Raw genomic sequence first — 23688 nt, forward strand, 5'->3', positions numbered from 1 at the left:
TATTTCAAATACCTAAAAAAACAAAAAGCTCTTTGCTGTGGCTCTTTGCCACAGGCCCTCCCTCCCACCTTTCTGTCTTGAAATGTTCAGGCTACACTTCAGGCATCTGACACCAGGTGGCACTAACAAATTGCCACTTTCAATTTTCTTACAAACGAGTTTATTCAAACAACTACCAAAACTTAAAGTTCAGCCTATGAATATATGTACAGAATGAAACTAATTCTGTCAGAAAACACTGGTAAGTGTAAAAGAAGCCTGTAAAAAATATACGTTGGGGCCTGCACAAGATGAAGCACCAAGCGGCAGCAGCAGTTGGTGGTCAGGCAAAGGGCAGGAAAGAGGTGACTGATGGAGTATGGGACCTTGGGTCCTGGGGTGGGCAGCCTGAGCAGTAATGTTCAGTGTCCCAGCAGGGGATGACAGAGTGTGTAAGAGAAAGAATGGGCAGCATGTGTAGCCTGGAGGGTAATGGGGGTTAGCATGTGTTCTCTGGAAGGGACCCTCTGTAGAGTCCACACTGGACATTAGCAAACATTAATAAGGGAAGAGATAAATCAGTGTATGCAATGTAAGTTTGGAGTAGTCAACAGCAGATGGAACTGCTTCAACACAAAAAATTTTCCAAATAGAATTGCTATCATCATAATCAGTTTCCTAGTTTACTCTTTCCAAATATACTCCTTTTCATTAAAAAAAGAACAAAAATAGAGATGGATATGATGCCAGCTGGCATGTTATCTTCCTCATCCAGAGGGATAGGTGACTGAGTACTTAGGGACCACAACGGGAGGGGTGTATGACCATTAAGCCCATCTTCTGAAAGGGAGCCCGCTCCGTGTCCTCAGGGAGGGTGAGGGATGGGACCTCATCCCATCCTGACACTTACCTGCAGAGGTGATCCACGCTCTATCACCATGATTTTGGGCATCTGTGGCTGGGACTCATGTTACCTCTGTCACAGAGCTGTCCTGAGGGGTGAACGAGGAAACCTGCCCAGAGTGTATAGCACGAGGTGAGACTTCAGTGCCATTTAAATAAATGTTGGGGTACAGCAGCCCCAGCAAGATGGTAGGAGGGGTGAATTCATGCTTAGAATCAAACCCCATTCCCACCAGAAATGCTCAGAAGGCTCAAACAGAACTTGCATGCACCAGGACTCAGGGACCCTATAGAGACTGAGACAGAACTGTGTTTGAGCGTCCCCTGTGGAGGTAGGGGTCAGCAGTGGACAGGGGCTCTGGGAGCAGCAGACTTGGGTATGGCATAAGCCCTTTTGGAGGAGGTCACCATTAACCCCACCATAAAGCTGCCAGAACTTACACAGGACTGGAAAATAGACTCTTGGAGGGCACAAACAGAACCTTGTGTGCACCAGGAACCAGGAGCAAGGAGCAGTGACCCCAGAAGAGACTGACCCAGACGTGCCTGAGAGTGTCCAGGAATCTCCTGGGGAGGCGTGGGTCAGTGGTGGCCTGCTGCAGGGTTGGGGGCAGTGAGTATAGCAGTACATGCATGGGATCTTTTGATGGAGGTCACCATTATCTTCATTACCTCCACCATAGTTTACTACTACTACTAAGTCATTTCAGTCGTGTCCGACTTTGTGCAACCCCATAGATGGCAGCCCAACAGGCTCCCCCGTCCCTGGGATTCTCCAGGCAAGAACACTGGAGTGGGTTGCCATTTCCTTCTCCAATGCATGAAAGAGAAAAGTGAAAGTGAAGTCGCTCAGTCGTGTCCGACTCTTAGCGACCCCATGGACTGCAGCCTACCAGGTTCCTCAGTCCATGGGATTTTCCAGGCAAGAGTACTGGAGTGGGGTGCCATCGCTTTCTCCATAGTTTGGCTCCAGGTAAACAGGAGGGAGGGAACACAGCTCCACCCATCAACAGAAAATTGGAGTCAAGATTTACTGAGCATGGCCCTGCCCATCAGAACAAGACCCAGTTGCCCCCTCAGTCAGTCTCTCTCTTCAGGAAGCTTCCATATGCCTCTTATCCTTCTCCATCAGAGGGCAGACAGACTGACAATTGCAATCACATAAAACTAACCAATCTGATCACATGGACCACAGCCTTGTATAACTCAATGAAACTATGAGCCATGCCGTGTAGGGCCACCCAAGATGGACAGGTCATGGTGGAGAGTTCTGACAAAATGTGGCCCACTGGAGAAGGGAATGGCAAACCACTTCAGTGTTCTTGCCTTGAGAACCCCATGAACAGTATGAAAAGGCAAAGACAAGACACTGAAAAATGAACTCCCCAGGTGGGTAGGTGCCCAATATGCTACTGGAGATCAGTGGAGAAATAACTCCAGAAAGAATGAAGAGATGGAGCCAAAGCAAAAACAACACCCAGTTGTGGATGGGACTGGTGATGGAAGTAAAAGTACAATGCTGTAAAGAGCAACACTGCATAGGAACCTGGACTATCAGGTCCATGAATCAAGGCAAATTGGAAGTGGCCAAACAGGAGGAGATGGAAAGAGTGAACATCAACATTTTAGGAATCAGCGAACTAAAATGGACTGGAATGGGTGAATTTAATTCAGATGACCATTATATCTACTACCGTGGGCAAGAATCCCTTAGAAGAAATGGAGTAGCCATCATAGTCAACAAAAGAGTCTGAAATGCAGTACTTGGATGCAATCTCAAAAACGACAGAATGATCTCTGTTCTTTTCCAAGGCAAAACGTTCAATATCACAGTAATCCAAGCCTATGCCCCGACCAGTAATGCTGAAGAAGCTGAAGTTGAATGATTCTATGAAGACCTACAAGACCTTCTAGAACTAACACCAAAAAAAGATGCCCTTTTCATTATAGGGGACTGGAATGCAAAAGTAGAAGTCCAGAAACACCTGGAGTAACAGGCAAATTTGGTCTTGGAGTACAGAATGAAGCAGGGCAAAGGCTAATAGAGTTTTGCCAAGAGAACGCACTGGTCATAGCAAACACCCTCCTCCTGTTACAGAAACCAGTACTTGAGAAACCAAGCACCACGCTCAGAGAGTTGGAGAACTCAGGTTTATTACGCCAGTGGGCACAGAGGCATTAACACTCCAAGCTCTGAGCTCAGATCAAACAGATTACAGAGTTTTTATAGACAGATGTAGTGGACAACACTAGCTGTTAATAGGCTGGTTTAAACTAAGGGGTTTTGCATTCACAGGAACAGCAGTCAAGATGGGGAGGGGGATGCCTCGCCTGGACAGGCATGATTAAGCAGGTTTGCAGGTGCTGGGCAATTGCAAAGAGCAGGACAAGGGTGAGTGAGATAAACTCCAGTTCCTAGTATTGCAAGTCCCCACTTTCTGAGACTGCGTGACCTATGTGATCTAGATTTGCAAGGGGCAAGCTGAGTTACAGAGGCAGAAAGAGAAGGGAGATTATGTAAAATTTTAACTTTTCCTCTTCATTCCAACAACACAAGAGAAGACTCTACACATGGACATCACCAGATGGTCAATACCGAAATCAGATTGATTATATTCTTTGCAGCCAAAAATGCAGAAGCTCTATACAGTCAGCAAAAACAAGACCAGGAGCTGATTGTGGCTCAGATCATGAACTGCTTATTGCCAAATTCAGACTTAAATTGAACAAAGTAGGGAAAGCCATTAGACCATTCAGGTATGACCTAAATCAAATCCCATGTGATTATACAGTGGAAGTGACAAATAGATTCAAGGGATTTGATCTGATAGAGTGCCTGATGAACTATGGATGGAGGTTCGTGACATTGTACAGGAGGCAGTGATCAAGACCATCCCCAAGCAAAAGAAATGCAAAAAAGCAAAATGGCTGTCTGAGGAGGCCTTCCATATAGCTGTGAAGAGAAGAGAAGCAAAAAGCAAAGGGGAAAAGGAAAGATATACCCATTTGAATGCAGAGTTCCAAAGAATAGCAAGGAGAGATAAGAAAGCCTTCCTCAGTGATCAGTGCAAAGAAATAGAGGAAAAGAACAGAATGGGAAAGACTAGATATCTCTTCAAGAAAATTAGATACCAAGGGAACATTTCATGCAAAGATGGGCTCGATAAAGGACAGAAATGGTAGGGACCTAACAGAAGCAGAAGATAAGAAGAGGTGGCAAGAATACACAGAAGAACTATACAAAAAAGATCTTCACAACCCAAATAATCACGATGGTGTGATCACTCACCTAGAGCCAGACATCCTAGAATGCGAAGTCAAGTGGGCCTTAGGAAGCATCACTACGAACAAAGCTAGTGGAGGTGATGGAATTCCAGTTGAGCTATTTCAAATCCTGAAAGACGATGCTGTGAAAGTGCTGCACTCAATATGCCAGCAAATTTGGAAAACTCAGCAGTGGCCACAGGCCTGGAAAAGGTCAGTTTTCATTGCAATCCCAAAGAAAGGCAATGCCAAAGAATGTTCAAACTACCACACAATTGCACGCATGTTACTTCCTAGTAAAGTAATTCTCAAAATTCTCCAAACCAGGCTTCAGCAGTATGTGAACCGTGAACTTCCGGATGTTCAAGCTGGTTTTAGAAAAGGCAGAGGAAAGAAAGTGAAAGTGAAAGTCGCTCAGTCTTGTCCGACTCTTTGTGACTCCACGGACTATACAGTCAGTAGAATTCCCTAGGCCAGAATAGTGGAGTAGGTAGCCTTTCCCTTCTCCAGGAGATCTTCCCAACCCAGGGATGGAACCCAGGTCTCCCGCATTGCAGGCAGATTCTCTACCAGCTGAGCCACAAGGGAAGCCCAAGAATACTGGAGTGGGTAGCCTATCCCTTCTCCAGCTGATCTTCCTGACCCAGGAATCAAACCAGGGTCTCCTGCATTGCAGGCAGGTTCTTTACCAACTGAGCTATGAGGGAAGCCCATAGGATCCAGAGATAAAATTGCCAACATCCGTTGGATTATCAATAAAGCAAGAAAGTTCTATTTCTGCTTTATTTACTATGCCAAAGCCTTTGACTGTGTGGATCACCACAAACTGTGGAAAATTCTTAGAGATGAGAATACCAGACCACCTGACCTGCCTATTGAGAAATCTGTATGCAGGTCAGGAAGCAACAGTTAGACCTGGACATGGAAAAAACAGACTGATTCCAAATCGGGAAAGGAGTACGTCATGGCTGTATATTGTCACCCTGCTTATTTAACTTAAATGCAGAGTACATCATGAGAAACACTGGGCTGAATGAAGCACAAGCTGGAATCAAGATTGCCGGGAGAAATATCAATAACCTCAGATATGCAGATGACACCACCCTTATGGCAGAAAGTGAAGAGGAACTCAAAAGCCTCTTGATGAAAGTGAAAGTGGAGAGCGAAAAAACTGGCTTAAAGCTCAACATTCAGAAAATGAAGATCATGGCATCTGGTCCCATCATTTCATTGCAAATAGATGGGGAAACAGTGGAAACAGTGGCTGACTTAATTCTGGGGGGCCCCAGAATCACTGCAGATGGTGACTGCAGCCATGAAATTAAAAGATGCTTACTCCTTGGAAGAAAAGTTATGAGCAACCTAGACAGCACATTAAAAAGCAGAGACATTACTTTGCCAACAAAGGTTCATCTAATCAAGGCTATGGTTTTTTCAGTAGTCATGTAAGCATGTGAGAGTTGGACTTTAGAGAAAGCTGAGTGCTGAAAAATTGATGCTTTTGAACTGTGGTGTTGGAGAAGACTCTTGAAAGTCCCTTGAATAGCAAGGAGATCCAACCAGTCCATCCTAAAGGAAATCAGTCCTGAATATTCATTGGAAGGACTGATATTGAAGCTGAAATTCAAATAATTTGGCCACCTGATGTGAAGAACTGACTTATTTGAAAAGACTCTGATGCTGGGAAAGATTGAAGGCAGGAGGATAAGGGGATGACAGAGGATGAGATGGTTGGATGGCATCACCGACTCAATGGATATAAGTTTGTGTAAACTCCGGGAGTTGGTGATGGACAGGGAGGCCTGGCGTGCTGTAGTCCATGGGGTCACAAAGAGTCAGACACGACTGAGTGACTGAACTGAACTGAACTGAACTGAGTAGCAATGGGGGCTATCTGAGCCCTGGTCCTAAGGAAGGTACAGTAAAAAGTCATTGCTCACTCTTTCTCCTACAGAGATTACATGCATCTAGGGGAAGGGAGCAAACAACTCTCTGACAAGTGCTGACCTGAAGGTTTGAGATAGCAGGTTCTCTTCATTCTTTGGTGTTACAGAATCTCCTAAGAGATGCTCACAACATACCTGTGTGTTGATCCTAATCCAGTCCCCACCCTGGGAAAACAGGCTAGCCTTTGACTCACCTGGTGAGCTCAGTGAGAGATGGCACCAGGGCAGTGGGCTGTGGTGTTTGTCTAACTTCTGCTCCTGGACTGCTCCTTATGTTAATACATTGGTAAGAAAATTTGGGACTCACCCCATAGTCACCAGTGCAGGGGCTCTCAGATCATACATTTTCCAGCCACATCACACCAAGATTTCAGCCATGTGCTGCCTCCTGAGAGGCAAAATTCCACAAATTACTACCATTTCTTGACAGACAATCATCCATTCTTCCATTCACAGATACTTTAATATATATTGAGCTTTAGGGCCCATACTATTCCACTGGAAGTGTCTTATTAATTCCACAGTGCAAATAAGAGTGTAGAAAGGACAAATTCAAGGGTTATTTCTGAGATGAGCTTCACATTAACTTTTAAAATTGCTGAAGTTTCAAGGATTTGAAGATTTTTATAAAAAAATCTCTCTTTGTTCTCTCATCAGAAGTTTCAGGAAGCATTTTCTGCATTCCCTGTTAACACTCTTCACTTCCCACTGTCTCCTCATCTCACTGCATTGTAGCTTCTGCCCCCATGATTGCAATGAACGTGCACTCACCAGGTCACAAGCTACCTCTTGGTCACTAAGTCCAATGCTTTCTATAAATATATTAATATACAAATACGATAACTTTTTAATAACCATCTAAAATATGTACACTTGCATGGACTGCTCCTAACAAATCTTTGACATTTTCCCAGGTTCTGAAGCATGAGAAAGTGGGTCCAAACCCAAAATACTCTGTTCCCAAACTGTGCAGTCCTGAGCTAAGTCCTTATGTCTCTGTCCCTTATCATTTCATCTATGAAATGTGGGTTAACACCATATCTAATTCATAATACTGTTGTGAGCACAATGAGTCAATACATAAAAAGCATTTGGTTAAATGCATTTTAGTCATTTTTATTTCTTTGTTTATATCTTCACTGGCTATGAGCATTTCTACCATCCCTGTGGTATAAACTGATTTTTAATCACTGACTCTAGAGGTATGCTGACAGAAGGTGAGTGGGTCACAAAACTCAGTGTATGATGAGAACTTATCTTTTGTACATAAATATGTAAATACAGACACACATGCACAAATGTATAAATAACAGCAAAAGAAAATTTCTAGAGTATGAGCAATGTGTACAAATAACTGATTCACTTTGCTGTACATCTGAAACTAACACAAAACTGTAAATCAACTGTATTTCAATGAAAAGTACTTTTTCTTTTAAAAACAGGACATAATACAAACAAAAATCTTAGTGGGGCTTTTCTTTTCATGATATGTTTCAGGATATTTTCTTTCCTTTTTTAGTAATTAATTTTTTACTCTACTAAACACCCCACAGTACACACTGTTTCAATTATTTAAAATAATAATTTTAAGAAATTTAATTAATTTTGAGAAGTTTAAGCATTCTTAGCCTTACAGGAAATCTACAAGAAATCAACTCAACTTTAGAAAAGGAACACTCAGAGGCATAGGATGGGAGACGAGACATTGGGGAAGCCCCTACCGGTAGGACAGGTCACAGGCCCCCAAATTCTACACTACATTGATTATTATCAATATTTAAATCTCTTCTTAGTTAATTAGGAAGAAAAACATGGTACTTTACTGTGTTTCATTTTGCTTTACCTTGATTGAAAAAGTAGGGTCTTATCATCTGAAAAGCGGTAGCATACACTGCTTAGATGAAGGGCTCAGAACTACAAACCTGTATTCAAATCAAAGCCCCACCACTTGCTAGCCCTGCCCTCACTGTGCCTCAGTTCCCTCATGCTTAAAGTCTCCTCAGAGGTTATAGTGAGGATGAAACAAGTAAGTATACTGTTAGCACTTATACCACTGTTGGTGGGCACTGAGGAAGTCAGCAATAAATATTTATCATTCTTATCATCCTTATCATACCTAAATTGACCATTATTATTTCTACAGTCATTGTTATTATTGTGTGGGCTTTTTGTTCCCTCCAAATAAAGCTCCTTAAGTTGAAAGCATGCTCACCAGTTCTGCCAACCAGTTAGCCAAGTGCAGCTTTTCTCTTAGGAGGAAAAGTGAAGAGTGATTTATACATCAAACATGGTGTCTCTTCAGGCACTTCCCAAGGGACTAGTTTTTGACAGGGAATCAGTCTACTCTGGATGCCTGGGGGCCACTGAGAACAAATGAGAGCTCTGCAGCCTATTGTGGAACCAGAGAACCTGCAGGACCACAGACATCAGAGAGAGAAAGAGATTACAAACTCCAAGGAAGAAAAGAAGTCCAGCAAATCTCTCAAATTGGGAAGTTACCTGAACAAAGCTGAAGAATATGCATCCTCAAAAACGTGTTGTAAGGCCCCCAGAATTTCCAGCCAGGTTGGGCTGGAGATGATCTTACCCTGTATAAAACTAGTCCATGAAGACTGGGAGCCGGGGATTTCCCTGGTGGTCCAGTGGTTAAGAATCCACCTTGCAATGCAAAGAACGTGGGTTCGATTCCTGGTCAGGGAACTAAGATCCTACATGCCATGGAGCAACTAAGCTCGAGGGCCACAACAAAGATCTAGTATGCTCAATTAAGAACTGACAGAGCCAAAGAAAAAAAAATAGTTTTTAAAAAAGACTAAGAGATAAGACTGCTTTTTCAAATCCCAGAAAAGAAGTAATAAAGGCATATAGAGAAACCTGGCCCAATCAAAGGAACAAAATAAATCTAGAGAAATGAATCATAAATAAATGATCAAAAATTATGTGACAGAGAATTCAAAATTATCATCAAAGACAACAAAACAAAATCAGGAAAGTGATCATGAACAAAATGAATATATTAACAGGGATAGAAATTCTAAAAAAAGAACCAAACAAATTATGTAGCTGAAGAATACAATAATTGAATTGAAAATTTCATTATAGGAGGTGATGGAATTCCAGCTGAGCTTTTTCAAATCCTAAAAGATGATGCTATGAAAGTGCTACACTCAGTAGGACAGCAAATTAGGACAACTCAGCAGTGGCCATAGGACTGGAAAAGGTCAGTTTTCATTCCATTCATTTCTCAAAGAAAAGCAATGCCAAAGAATGTACAAACTACCGCACAATTGCACTCATTTTACATGCTAGCTAGGTTAACACTCAAAATCCTTCCAGCTAGGCTCAACGGTACGTGAACTGAGAACTTCCAAATGTACAGGCTGGATTTAGAAAAGGCAGAGGAATCAGAGATCAAATGGCCAACATCTGTTGAATCATAGAAAAAGCAAGAGAATTCCAGAAAAACACCTGCTTCATTGACTAAGCCTTCTACTGTGTGGATCACAACAAACTGTGGAAAATTCTTCAAAAAATGAGAATACCAGACCACCTGACCTGCCTCCTGAGAAACCTGTATGCAGGTCAAGAAGCAACAGTTAGAACCGGACCTGGAACAATGGACTCATTCAAAATTGGGGAAGGAATACATCAAGGCTGTATACTGTCACCCTGCTTATTGAACTTGTATGCAGAGTACATCATGCGAAATGCCGGGCTGGATGAAGCACAAGCTGGAATCAAGATTGCTGGGAGAAATATCAATAACCTCAGATATGCAGATGACACCAGCCTTATGGCAGAAAAGTTCCTCTTGATGAAGGTGAAAGAGGAGAGTGAAAAAGCAGGCTTAAAACTCAACATTCAGAAAATGAAGATCATGGCATCTGGTCCCATCACTTTATGGCAAATAGACTGGGAAGCTGGAGAAGGCAATGGCACCCCACTCCAGTACTTTTGCCTAGAAAATCCCAAGGACAGAGGAGCCTGGTAGGCTGCAGTCCATGGGGTCGCTAGAGTCTGACACGACTGAACAACTTCACTTTCACTTTTCACTTTCATGCATTGGAGAAGGAAATGGCAACCCACTCCAGCGTTCTTGCCTGGAGAATCCCGGGTACAGGGGAACCTGGTGGGCTGCCATCTCTGGGGTCACACAGAGTCAGACACGACTGAAGCGACTTAACAGCAGCAGCAGACTGGGAAACAATGGAAACAGTGACAGATTTTATTTTCCTGGGGTCCAAAATCACTGCAGATAGAGACTGCAGCCATGAAATTAAAATAATACACTTCTCCTTGGAGGAAAAGCTATGACAAACCTACACAGTGTATTATTAAAAAGCAGAGACATTGCCAACAACGGTCCATATCGTCAAAGCTATGGTTTTTCCAGTAGTCATGTACAGATGTCAGAGTTGGACCATAAAGAAAGCTGGTCATGTACGGATGTGAGAGTTGACCTGTAAAGACAGTTGAGCACTGAAGAATTGATGCTTTTGAACTGTGGTGTTGGAGAAGACTCTTGAGAGTCCCTTGGACTGCAAGAAGATCAAACCAGTTAATCCTAAAGAAAATCAACCCTGAATATTCATTGGAAGGACTGATGCTGAAGATGAAGCTCCAATACTTTGGTCACGTGATGCAAAGAGCCGACTGACTGGAAAAGACCCTGATGCTGGGAAAGACTGAAGGCTGGAGGAGAAGGAGATAACAGAGGATGAAATGGCTGGATGATATCACTCACTCCATGGACATGAGTTTGAGTAAGCTCCAGGAGTTGGTGAAGGACAGGGAATCCTGGCGTGCTGCAGTCTGTGGGGTCGCAAAGAGTCTACACAACTTAGTGACTGAACAACAACAACAGAATATTTGATCAAGCAGAAGAATCAGCAAACTTGCATATAGGTCATTTAAAAGCATGGAGTCAGAGGAACAAAAAAAAAAAAATGAAGAAAAGTGAAGAACGCTTAAGAGATTCATAGTACACCAGGAAGATCAGTATATACATTATAGGTCTCCAAGAAGGAGGAGAGGGAGAGAAGAGGGCAGAGAGTTGATTTGAGGAAATAATGGCCGTGAATTTCACAAAATGGACATCCAAATTCAAAAAGCCCAAATGACTTCAACTAGTTCAGTTCAGTTCAGTCATTTTATAGAAGAATTCTGGCTAATAAATGCCTAAGAAATCACAGAACTTGAACATCACCTTTTTACAGACGTTAATGACAAGCAGATCTAGGCAACTATATTGGGAGGCTACAAGAAAACATGAGGTAAGCAGCAGATGGGATACTTTCTAATGGATAGATCAGGTTGATAACACCTGAATCCAGTGATCAATTTAGTGTCAAAGAGACAGCCAGACAGAATGAGCCTCCTGGTGTAAGATTAAAAGATGTACAACATTAAATCTGAAGCATTCTTACCAAAAAATGTGAACTGGATCAAGCCTCTAAATCTAATCACCACTTTTATAGTAATGGAGGAGGAAGGCAGGAATACAAACAACACAACGATAAGCATATAATCAACTGAATGAGGTATATAAACTCCACAGGACAAAAGATGCAATTTCTTAAGCAAATGGGTGGAAGGTTTAAAAAACAAGGAAGCCTTTTTTATATACATGACACTTATGACTTCAGAGAAATCACAATTAAAACCATAGCATGCTTACCTGAACAACAAAAATGAGAAACATGGAAACTACCAAGTGTTGCCGATGATAGGGACTATAGACTGAAAAGAACCCTTTGAAAACCACTTTGCAATTCCTACTGAGCTCAGTCCTATGATATAGAAATGCCTCTCTTAGGTCTGTGCCCAAGAGAAAGAAAATAAACATTTACCCAAAAGCTATGCACAAGATCATTCATAGCAACATTATTTACAGTAAGTCAAAAACTTGGAAATACCCAAACCTCCATTATAAACACATACATTGTGAAATATCCACACAATATAATACTGTACACCACCGAGAATGAATGATCTACCACTACAGACAACAGTAATGTAAATCACATACACATTATGTTCACTGAAAAGAGCCAGATACAAAAGAGTATATGCCATAGGATTTCAGGAATTTTTCTTCTAATCTTCCACCTGAGTTTGGGGAAGAAGAAGTACCTTTTAATTGAAGGCACTTAGTGTTGTTCTATGTTACCTACAGGTTAACCTCAAAGAAGCATGTATCCTCTGAGTCAAGAAGTGATTTACTACATATAGGAACACAGGCTAGTGCCATGTCTGATGGACAAAAAACTGGGTGATAGACAGGAGTCATTCAAGGGGAAGACCTAACCCACTAACCCTATGTGACTTTGGGTAGGTCACCACACTTCCTCTGGTCTCACCTATCAAGTGAATCAGACTATCCCTGATGCCCAACCAGGAAGACCTCGGACATAGAGCAATAAGATCACTATTTGAAAAGCACTCTGAAATCATAAAAAGAAAGGAATTCACCACGGGAGTCCAAATAACTATTTTAACAGCCAAATTGTCTAATGCATAGTAACTGTAATAATTATTACTTTTTTGTTTTTATAATTATTATCTTTTCATTTTTCTTAAATAAATACCCTCTATAAATGGATAACAGCTATTGAAACATAGTATTCATCCAAACAGATACGGTCTCGGCCTAACATCAGTCACTAAGGGCTGTTACATCTCAACACGTCTTTTTCTTCTTCATAAGTGTACCAGTTAGGAGTGTGATGGCTCAGACGGTAAAGAATCTGCCTGCAGTGCAGGAGACCCAGTTTTGATCCCTGGGTCAGGAAGATTCCCTGGAGAAGGGAATACCAACACACTCTAGTATTCATGCCTGGAGAATTCCATGGACAGAAGAGCCTGGCAGGCTACAGCCCATGGGGTCAAAAAGAGTTGGACACGACAGAAGCGACTAACACTTTCACTTTTAGGAGTGTGGGCTCTGGAGACAGACCAGGGCCAAATGCAAGATCTGTCACTTATAAAACGTGTGAGTGTAAATACTTTCACTTCACCTTACAGTCACTGGATCGGCTCCTGTCTGGCTTTTTGACCTCATCTCCTACCACTCCACACTTTGCCAGGCTCCAATCACTCAAGCTCATCATCTCCTCCAGGAATAACTGGCGCACACACAGTGAAAGGCTGCTGACAAAAAGGCCTGCTCAGGGCTGGCATGTGCTTGTCTTTCAGGGCTCAGCTCAAATGTCACTTTCTAAGAAAGAGCTTCACTGACAACCCCATGGACAGTAACCTCTGACCCAAAGTTTTCTACTCTATTTATGTGTTTATTTCCTTCAAAGCACTCATCCCCATATGAAATTGCCCCACTTACAGACTTGCCTGCTTATTGCCAGTTTTCCCAAACTAGAATGAAAGATTCAAGGACTCTGTCTATCTTGTTTCTCTGTGCTGTGTCCCCCTGTGCCTAGTTCAATGCCCTGCATATAAATCAATAAAAAAAGTTTGAAGGAATTTTACCTTATCTGAAACACAGGAGTAGACACAGATATTAAAAACTGAAATGGGAGTGTGGGATTAGCAAAAGGCAAACTATTATATACAGGAGGGATAAGCAACAAGGTTCTAGTGTATAAGACAGGGAACTATATTCAGTATCCTGTGACAAAGCATAATGTAAAAGAACATGAAAAAGAATACGTGTGTGTATATATATATATATACATATACATGCTGCTGCTGCTAAGTCGCTTCAGTCGTGTCTGACTCTGTGCAACCCCACAGACTGCGGCCCACCAGGCTCCACCGTCCCTGGGATTCTCCAGGCAAGAACACTGGAGTGGGTTGCCATTTCCTTCTCCAATGCGTGAAAGGGAAAAGTGAAAGTGAAGTCGTGCAGTTGTGTCCGACTCTTAGCGACCCCATGGACTGCAGCCTACCAGGCTCCTCCATCAATGGGATTTTCCAGGCAAGAGTACTGGAGTGGGGTGCCATCGCCTTCTCCATACATATATATGTGTATGTATATATATATATATATATATATATATATATATATATATATATAAAACTAAGTCACTCTGCTAGACAGAAGAAATTTAACACAACACTGTAAATCAACTATACTTCAATAAACATTTTTAAGCTACCAAAAAAAACCTGAGTGACAGAAGAAACTGAAAATACACATCAAAAGATTCAAAGTTTTAGGAACACCTTGTTGCAAACCCACGGCAGTGTTTTTTACTGAGGTAAGCCAGAACCAGTCCATCCTAAAGGTGATCAGTCCTGGGTATTCATTGGAAAGACTGATGTTGAAGCTGAAACTCTAATACTTTGGCCACCTGATGCAAAGAGCTGACTCATTGGAAAAGACCCTGACGCTGGGAAAGATTTAGGCAGGAGGAGAAGGGGATGACAGAGGATGAGATGGCTGGATGGCATCACCGACTCAATTGGTATGGGTTTGGGTGGACTCCGGGAGTTGGTGATGGACAGGGAGGCCTGGTATGTTGCAGTTCATGGGGTCACAAAGAGTCAGATACGACTGAGCGACTGAACTGAACTGAAGCCAGAACCAATTGTTTGGCACTTCCCACCCCACATCCCCTCAGACCTAGACTGAGCCAAGAAATTGGCAATTTTAATAAGCACCTCTGACAATTTTGATAAAGTGGTCCACGGACCACATCTGAAAAGATCCTGACCTAAACATGTGACATTTGTGTAGCACTACTTTAATGTCTGCCATGTAGAGTTCTAATGTCTGGGGTTTGTCTGTTAATGTAGTACACTGGTCCTGCCCTCCCATCTACAACTACTGATTGCTTTCTCACATGATCACAATTAAACTCCACAATAATTCTGTATGGTTGGGCGCATTATCCTGTTGTATAGACAAGGCATGGGAAAGGGTAGTAACTTACCTAAAGTGTCCCAATGATGGGGCCCAATCTTTCATTCTTGCTCCAGGAACGTGTCTAGCAGACTCAATATCACAACTGGTTCTTCTCTCAGTTCAGTTCAGTTCACTCGCTCAGTCATGTCCAACTCTTTGCGACCCCATAGACTGCAGCACGCCAGGCCTCCCTGTCCATCACCAACTCCCGGAGTTTACACAAACTTATGTCCATTGAGTCGGTGATACCATCCAATCATCTCATCCTCTGTCGTCCCCTTCTCCTCGTGCCTTCAATCTTTCCCAGCATCAGGGTCTTTTCAAATGAGTTAGTTCTTTGCATCAGGTGGCCAAAGTGTTGGAGTTTCAGCTTCAGAATCAGTCCTTCCAATGAATATTCAGGACTGATTTCCTTTAGGATGGACTGGTTGAATCTCCTTGCAATCCACGGAACTCTGAAGAGTCTTCTCCAATACCACAGTTTAAAAGCATCAATTCTTCGGCGCTCAGACTTCTTTATAGTCCAACTCTCACATCCATACATGACTACTGGAAAAACCATAGCTTTGACTCGACAGACCTTTCTTGGCAAAGTAATGTCTCTGCTTTTTAATATGCTGTCTAGTTTGGTCATAGCTTTTCTTCCAAGAAGCAAGCGTCTTTTAATTTCATGGCTGCAGTCACCATCTGCAGTGATTTTGGAGTCCCCCAAAATAAAGTTTGTCACTGTTTCCACTGTTTCTCCATCTATCTGCCATGAAGTGACAGACTGATTCTAAAATTCGCATTGAAATGCAAAGGACCTAGACAATGAAAAACAACTTTGAAAAAGAACAAAGCTGGAGGACCAAAACTACCTAACTTAAAGAATCATTATACATCTTCAGTAATCAAGACAGTGTGGTACTTACTGCCATCAAGGAAGACAAGGATATCAATGGAATAGAATAAGGAGTCCATTTCTGGACTCAGCTGATTTTTGACAAAGCTGTAATGGCAATTCAGTGAAGAAAAGATAGTTTTTTCAACAAATGGGGCTGGGAAAAATGAATATCCACATGCACAAATATAAATTTTGATCTGTGTAATGCACCATATACAAAAGTCAACTCAAAATTGAGCACAGACCCAAATAAAAAACATAAAATTTCTAGAAGAAAACACAGGAGAGAATCCTTGTGACCTTAGGTAAAGTAAGATTCCATAGATGCAAAACCAAAACTACAATCCATAAGTGAACGGACAAATAAATTGGGATCCCCCAAACTTCAACATTTCTCCTATTCCAAAGACTCTATTGAGAGAATTAAAAGGCAAGCCACTCACTGGGAGGAAATATTTGCAAATCATGTATCTGATAAAAGTCTTGTACCCAGAATATAGAAAATTTCACAAAGGTAAATAGGAAAAGAGACACTCTAACAAATAAATGGGCAAAATATTTGAATAGACACTCCACCAGAGTAGATACACAAATGTCAAATAAGTACATGACAAGATTCTAATCATCTTTTGTCAAATATTCAAAGTCATTAGGGAAATATAAATGAAAACTATGTGATACCACTATACCTCTCTGAGAAAGGCCAAAATTTAAAAGACTGACCATACAAAGTCTTGGCAAGGTTGTGGAGGATGGAACTCTCGTACACTGCTGTTGGCAGTGAAAAATGGTGCAGCCACTTTGGAAAAGTTTAGTGGTTTCCTATAACATTAACTTCACATCCATCACATTATCCAGCCATTTATCCTAGAGGAAGTCAGTCTATGTCTATACAAAGACTAATATACAAATGTTAGTAGCAGCTTTATTTACCAGAGTCCCAAATTGGAAACCACTCAAATACCCATTAACAGATCAACGGATAAAACAAATTGTGGTATAGTCATATAATGGAATATTAGTCAACATTAAAAAGAAAGAAGTATTTGTATGTGTAACAGAAGGATAAATCCAGAAATAATTAGGTTGAAGGAAAGAAGACAAAAAATATACATTGTATTATTCCATTCACATAAAATTATAGGAAAAGAAAACTAATCTATAGTGACAGAAGATCACTAGCTATCTGGGAAAGGAGTAGGGTGATATAGAGAGAGAGGTGGGTAGATAACAAAGGAGCCCTAGGATGCTTTTTAAGTTGATGGATATGTTCATTATCTGGACTGCAGTATTGGATTCACAGGTGCATACATATATCAAAACATCAAAGCATATACTTTAAATATGCACATTATATTGCATGTTAACCATACCTCAATAAAGTATTTAGAATATATTTATATATTTAAACTTCTGATACAATTAATCAGTTGAAAGATTCCCACAATTATCTCTTACAGTATTAACAAGTCCACTCTATATTTTATCAAATTGGTCCACACAACATATAACCAAAATAGAAAGAATCATTTGCAATGAAATGTATCCAAATATTTAGTGAAAGATGATATACATTTCTATCTGAAATACAGAAATAAAAATATTATATTCTACGAAAATAATCATAATGGTATTTAAGAGTAACTGGTTCTTTTGGAGAATGAGGCTGAGTATCATTATAAGAGAGTAAACTCTAGGATGATTATTTTTAAATATTAAGTTCCAATAATTGACATTTTTAGACTAACATTTGGACTTCACTGGTGGTCCAGTGGTTAAGACTGCACTTCCACTGCAGAGGGCATGGGTTCGATTCTTGGTTGGGGAACTAAGATTCCCACCCGCCATGAAGTGTAGCCAAACAATAAATAAATACACTAACACTTACAAATTTTCTGCCTCTGAAAAATTTCAATATACAATGGAACAAAAAAACATGGTCAGCAGAGAACAATCTATATTACAATCTCAAATTGCTAGTAGAGCTAACAACTGTATATTTCCACATTCATCTGAGAGATACATGGAAAACGATTATTATTTGTACAGTGAAAACAATTTGGTATATTTATTGCAAATGCTTGTTTGAGACTAAGTTTCTTCATCAACTGGACAATTCACTGGTTTTCAACCAAAAAGAAAAAAAAAAGTCTTCTCTCAGATGGGCTTCAGGACGACAACTATGCATGTAGCTAGCACCTGATGGAATGATATTCCACTTGCTAAATCTCTTTCCCATGATGAGATCAAAGTAGCTTCTCTACTTTTAGGCTATAAGCTTACAGGAGCTATTTCACAACATGCTTTTATCATATCTACGAACTCACTTGAGTCAGGCCTCATATCCAACTGAAGATGTGAAGTGTTGGGGTCTCCTGAGGACTGCTGCCCTTGAACGGAGTAGAAGTTCCATCAGCCATCAGGACACTGATCCTCAGAAGCTGTCTCCTTCAGACACCTGATATGAGCAAGGTCACAGGCATGAGGGCTGCACAGGGAGAGACACATCCAGCAATCACCATGGTTTACCAGTGTAACTGTGTGCCCCACACTGTGCTAGGCACTGGGTTAGTGCCAATTTCATTGAAACAATTGGGTAGTGATAATAACAACCAGATGTTACAATGAGCTTCACACCATGGACTTTTTCATCTCCTTTCCTCATTTATCCCTCAACAACAAAGTGGAAAAGGAGTAAGAAGTGGCCTGAATTCATACAGACGTTCATAATCCCGCAATAACCACAGGGCCATAGGCTTACTCGTGTGTTATTACTGAATGTTCTCAGAGATTCTGTGGGGAAAGATTCTTATCCCCATGTTACAGAGGGGAAAGCTGAGGCCAGAGAGAATCGCTACCTGTCTCACCTCCCGCGTCCCTGCCTTTAGGAGGAAAGTGGCTCCAGGACACCCTTGAAGCAGGACACTGCACTCACTGGGGCTGGGCGGGACCCCAGAGCTTTACCTACGAGACAGCCGGGGCACTGAGCCCCAAAGCAGGAAAGCGGTGACTTGAGTGTGGATCCCTTTGTTTCCCCATACCCCAGGGCGGTCCAGCGCCCACCACAGGAACTCACTCTCCCAACTCAGTTCCAAACACCTGAAGGTAAAACCTGCTTTCCTTGCTGCCACCAGGTGCTTTTGTCTCCATTAAAAAGTCGTCCAGGTCGCCTTGTTGACGTCACGTTTCTATAGTAACTGCCAGGCTGTAAGTGTGTGCCCAGGCACCATGTGTGCTTAGTCACTCAGTCATGTCCAACTCTTTGCGACCCCATGGATTGTAAGCCCACCAAGGCTCCTCTGTTCATGGGCTTCTCCAGGCAAGAAAATTGGAGTAGGTAGCCATGCCCTTCTCCAGGGGATCTTCCTGACCCAGGGATCAAACCCAGGTCTCCCTTACTGCACGCAGATTCTTTACTGTCTGAGCCACCACTATGTCCCTTTTCATCAGAATGAAACACCTTCCCGCTTCAGACCAGCCATCTTAGATGATCCTTCCTATAGGCCAGGTCTGGGGAAATGAGCAGATTCACAATAAAGACATAGGATGGTAATAGATGGTGTTGGAGCAATGAAGGGGCAATGGACACTAGAATACACTTTGATGCCAAATGAGCATATCCACTCTCTGATGCCCATGTTATTACAGCAGAGTAATTTCAATGGCCTTGGATACAGAAATCCTATTTCCACCAACAAGAGAATTTGAGATGAGGGAGGGTTTAGGAAAGGATTCCCAAGGTGATTCTTTTTTTGTTTATTCATTTTAATTGGAGGCTAATTACTTTACAGTATTGTAGTGGTTTTTGCCATGCATTGACCTCCCTCCCCATCCCATGCCTCAGGGTTGTCCCAGTGCACTGGCTTTGAGTGCCCTGTTTCATGCATCGAACTTGGACTGGTGATCTATTTCACATATGGTAACATACATGTTTCAATGCTGGTGATTCTGACCTGTGTCCAGGTTAAAGGGCCCTAGTTGAGGAGGCCCAGATAAAGAAGCCACATGAGTTCTGTGATCTGTGGAAGACAGACAGCTAATATTTATGAAGCTTAAAAAAATTCATGGCCAAGGGATAGGTTTTTCACCTTGTTGGCTGAATTTATTCCTCACCACAACCTTGCTAGTGAGGTATTAGGATCCTCTCCATGGATGTTAATGTCACCAAGCATGTATTCCTAACCATAGACACAGATGGCAAAGAAGAGAAAAATCCAGGCTTCCCACTCAATCTTTATTAACATGGGGAGAGACAGGGATGGGAGTGGAAGGGAAGTGGTGCCTCGTTACTACTGCTTGGTTAAAGTAGAATTTCACTCCCTACCAGGCTTCCACTGATGCCACCCTGGAAGGTAGGGAAAGACACTTCCTTACTGCTCTCTATGTGGCCTCCCTCAACACTGTGCAGGGCCATAAGGTGGGTGCTCATTTCTACCAGGTGGGGATGACAGTCCCTCTTTCCCATGGGGTCTTCTTTGATACCATCCCAAAGAGTGGGGGAGGGGTACCTGGTTACAATCAAGTGAGCGTGGAATCCACATCTCCCACTCAGTCTTTGCTGCCATGCTGAGGTCACAGCTGTGTTTTACTCTGTGATGTTAGGGCAGTTGTTGTCTAAAAGCTTTCTTTCTTTTCTGGTTCTGTGTCTGGAGCTAGTCTTGCTTTTTCCTGTTGACATTTTTGAGTCACTTGCTCTTCCAGCACCCCACCTAGGACATACAAGAGAGAAATAAAACCAAAGGAATTCAATGCATGTCATTCCCTGGGTTCCCAAGTCCCAAGATACTCTCTTTTTTCTTTCCACCTTTCAGAGTTCTATATTTGTTTTATCTGTAATATCCAGAGATTCTAGCTGCACCTTGTAGAAAAAAGAGAGAGAAGTGTAGGGATTTCCCTGGTGGTCCAGTGCTTAAGAATCAGCCTTCCAATTCAGGGGACGCAGGTTCCATCCCCAATTGGGGAACCAAGATCCCACATGCCATGGAGCAGCTAAGCCTGCACTGCAACTAGAGAAGCCCACACGTGCTGCAACTAGAGAAAGCCTGCATGCCACAATGAAGATCCAGCACAGCCAAAAAAAAAGTAAACTGAAAAAAAAAAGGAGAAGTGTACCTACTCCTTCCGGTCTCCAAAACAGAAGTTCTTTCCATCTACTTTTTTTTAATTAAAAAAAAATATTTAATTGGAGGCTAATTACTTTACAATATTGTGGTGGTTTTTGCCATACTTTGACATGAATCAGCCACAGGTGGACATGTGTCCCCCATCCCGAATCCCCCTCCCCCTCCCTCTGGGTCCATCGAACTTGGACTGGTGACCTATTTCACATATGGTAATATGCATGTTTCAATGCTATTCTCTCAAATCATCCCACCCTCGCCTTTTGTTTCTTTGTAGGTCTTTTGTTTCTTTAGGTAGATTTATTCCTAAGTATTTTATTCTTTTCATCACAATGGTGAATGGGATTATGTCCTTAACTTCCTTTTCTGTTTTCTCATTGTTAGTGTATAGGAATGCAAGGGATTTCTGGGTATTAATTTTATATCCTGCAACTTTACTATATTCAAAACGTAAGTAAACAATACATCCATTTGGACCTTTATTTACATTGACTTTTTCACTTAACATTATCTTCTGGAGATCCTTCCATAGCCTATGTGGAAATTTTCATCATTCCTTACACCTTACTTAGTGTACACCTTTGTGTGGTTATTTGGTACTTTATTCATCCATCACATAACTAATGAAATTTAAGTTGTTGCCATTCTTTTGCTGTTCAAATAGTGCCAGAGTGAATATCCATATCTATATTTTTATTATATCTAAAATCTTTTTCTGTCACTGCCAATGTATCATGAGGATATTCCTATATAAGACCTGTGAGTCAAAGGGTAAAGGCATATAAAATTCCCCACCATATCAGAAAATTCCCCACCAGAATGAGTGCATTAGTTTCCTATGACTACTAAAATAAATTACTACAAACTTAGTGTCCTTAAACAACAGAAATATTATTTCATAGTTCTGGAGGCTAGAAGTTCAAAAACAGTTTCAGTGGGCCAAAATCAAGGTTTTGGCAGACTTAACTTCTTTCTGAGACTATAAGGGAGCCTCCTTGCCTCTTTCAGCTTTTGTTGGCTACCAGCACTCCTTAGTGTGTGGCTCCATCACTCCAGCATCTGCATCCTTGGCCACGCTGCCTTCTCCTCTTCTCTCTGTGTCAACTGTCCCTCTGCTCCTCTCTTATAAGGACACTTTGGTTTGCCTTTAGGGCCCATGTGAAAAATCTAATCTCCCAATTTTAAGATCCTTAATTTTACAAACACCCTTTTTCATATAAGGCAATATTTAGAGGTTCCAGGGGTTAAAACCTGCTCTCTTTGCAGAGACCATTAAGCCTAATACAGTGAGCATACCATTTTGCATCCCTGTGAGCAGGGTGCAAAAGGAAATGGTTTTCCACATCCTCAACCACTGTGTTGACAAACATCTGGATCATTGCTAATCTAAGAGTAAAAAAACAGTATCTTAGTGTAGTGTTAATTACATCTCTCTTATTTAAAACAAGCCAGAGACTTTTCATATGTTTAAAGACAATCTATTTTTTTCTGTTAACTTTGATAGGGTTTTTTCATGCTTTTCTATTGATAAGTGTTTATATTGGAGGGATATTAATGCTTTGTTAAAGATGTTAGCTGCAAATGTTTTCCCCAGTGTCTTTAATTGGCTAGTGTATTTTTGCCATGCAGAGTTGTCATTGTTATTCTTATGTCCTCAAATATGTCAACCTTCTTCCTTAACGCTCCTGGATATTGATTTATACTTAGGAAAATTTCCTCTGCTTCCAGATCACAGAATTACCCTCTGTTTTCTTCCAATACTTGTACAAATATTCTTTTATTTTTCTTCTAATACTTGTATGGACATTTCTTTTATATTTCATTCAGAACCATTTTGGAATGTATCCTGCTACAAGATATAGAAATGGATCCCTTTTTATCTTTTTAACCTTATGGTTATCTAGTTATCTCAAAACCACTTCTTAATCCTCCATCACACCTCCACTGATTTATAATGCTGCTTTTGTTATGGTCTAAATTTCTAATTATAACTGGGGCTATATCACTATTTTCTATTGTTTCATTAATTTTTCAATTTATGAACCAGTAAAATAGAAATTAAAATAATACCTTTCTTGTACTCACATTGACCTTTCTCTTTAAGGTAGACGGAGTCTGCACTTCCGGTCTAGAGGCCATCAATATCCTTCTACCATGGCAATCTGCCCGCACTCCCCACTCAGGCTCCCAGAGAGCTCTGCCAGGTCTGTGTGAGCTGCAGCCCCTCCCTCCCTCCTTCCTCTGCTCCGCGGCAGTTTTTCAAGCTGCAATTCAGGCTTCTGTCACGAGGTGGCGCCAACGTATCGCCATCGTCAAACGACAAACAAGGTCAACTAGAAACAAAAAAACAACAAAAAGCAATACCCTCTCTTAAAAGGCAGCCTGTGAATGTCTGTGTAGAATGGTTCTTAATTCTGTCTGAAAAAAACTGCTAGTTGTAAAAGACTGTAGAAACATGTACTCCAGGGCCTGCATAAGGTGGAACACTGTTGGCCGTACCTTGGCAGTGGGTGGTGGGTGGGCAAAAAGGAGCACAGGGCAAGGGGGCATAGGAGCGGGGTCTAAAAAGCTGTGTCCAGTGTTGTGGATAAAGGATGACAGGTGGTGGGAGAAAGTCTGAGAAGCCTGTACAGGGGTGGGGTAATGGAGGGTGAATACCCTGCTCTCTGGGAGGGGCCCCTCTACAGTGTGGACCAGTCAACCTACACTGTTGAGGGAAGTGATTGAATAAAA

General features: G+C 41.6%; 1 long non-coding RNA gene across 1 annotated transcript; it reads right to left on the reverse strand.

Moving 5' to 3' along the window:
* Nucleotides 1-85: 85 nt before the first annotated feature.
* Nucleotides 86-23282, reverse strand: LOC139181166 (uncharacterized). Its single transcript, XR_011565248.1, has 5 exons — nt 23041-23282; nt 20344-20544; nt 18163-18293; nt 14981-15755; nt 86-992 (listed from the first exon to the last, which is right to left on the reverse strand). It is a non-coding gene; the product is annotated as an uncharacterized lncRNA (long non-coding RNA).
* Between the last annotated feature and the right edge of the window lie 406 nt (nt 23283-23688).

Source organism: Bos indicus, chromosome X, assembly GCF_029378745.1.
Source record: "Bos indicus isolate NIAB-ARS_2022 breed Sahiwal x Tharparkar chromosome X, NIAB-ARS_B.indTharparkar_mat_pri_1.0, whole genome shotgun sequence".
Lineage (NCBI taxonomy): Eukaryota > Metazoa > Chordata > Mammalia > Artiodactyla > Bovidae > Bos > Bos indicus.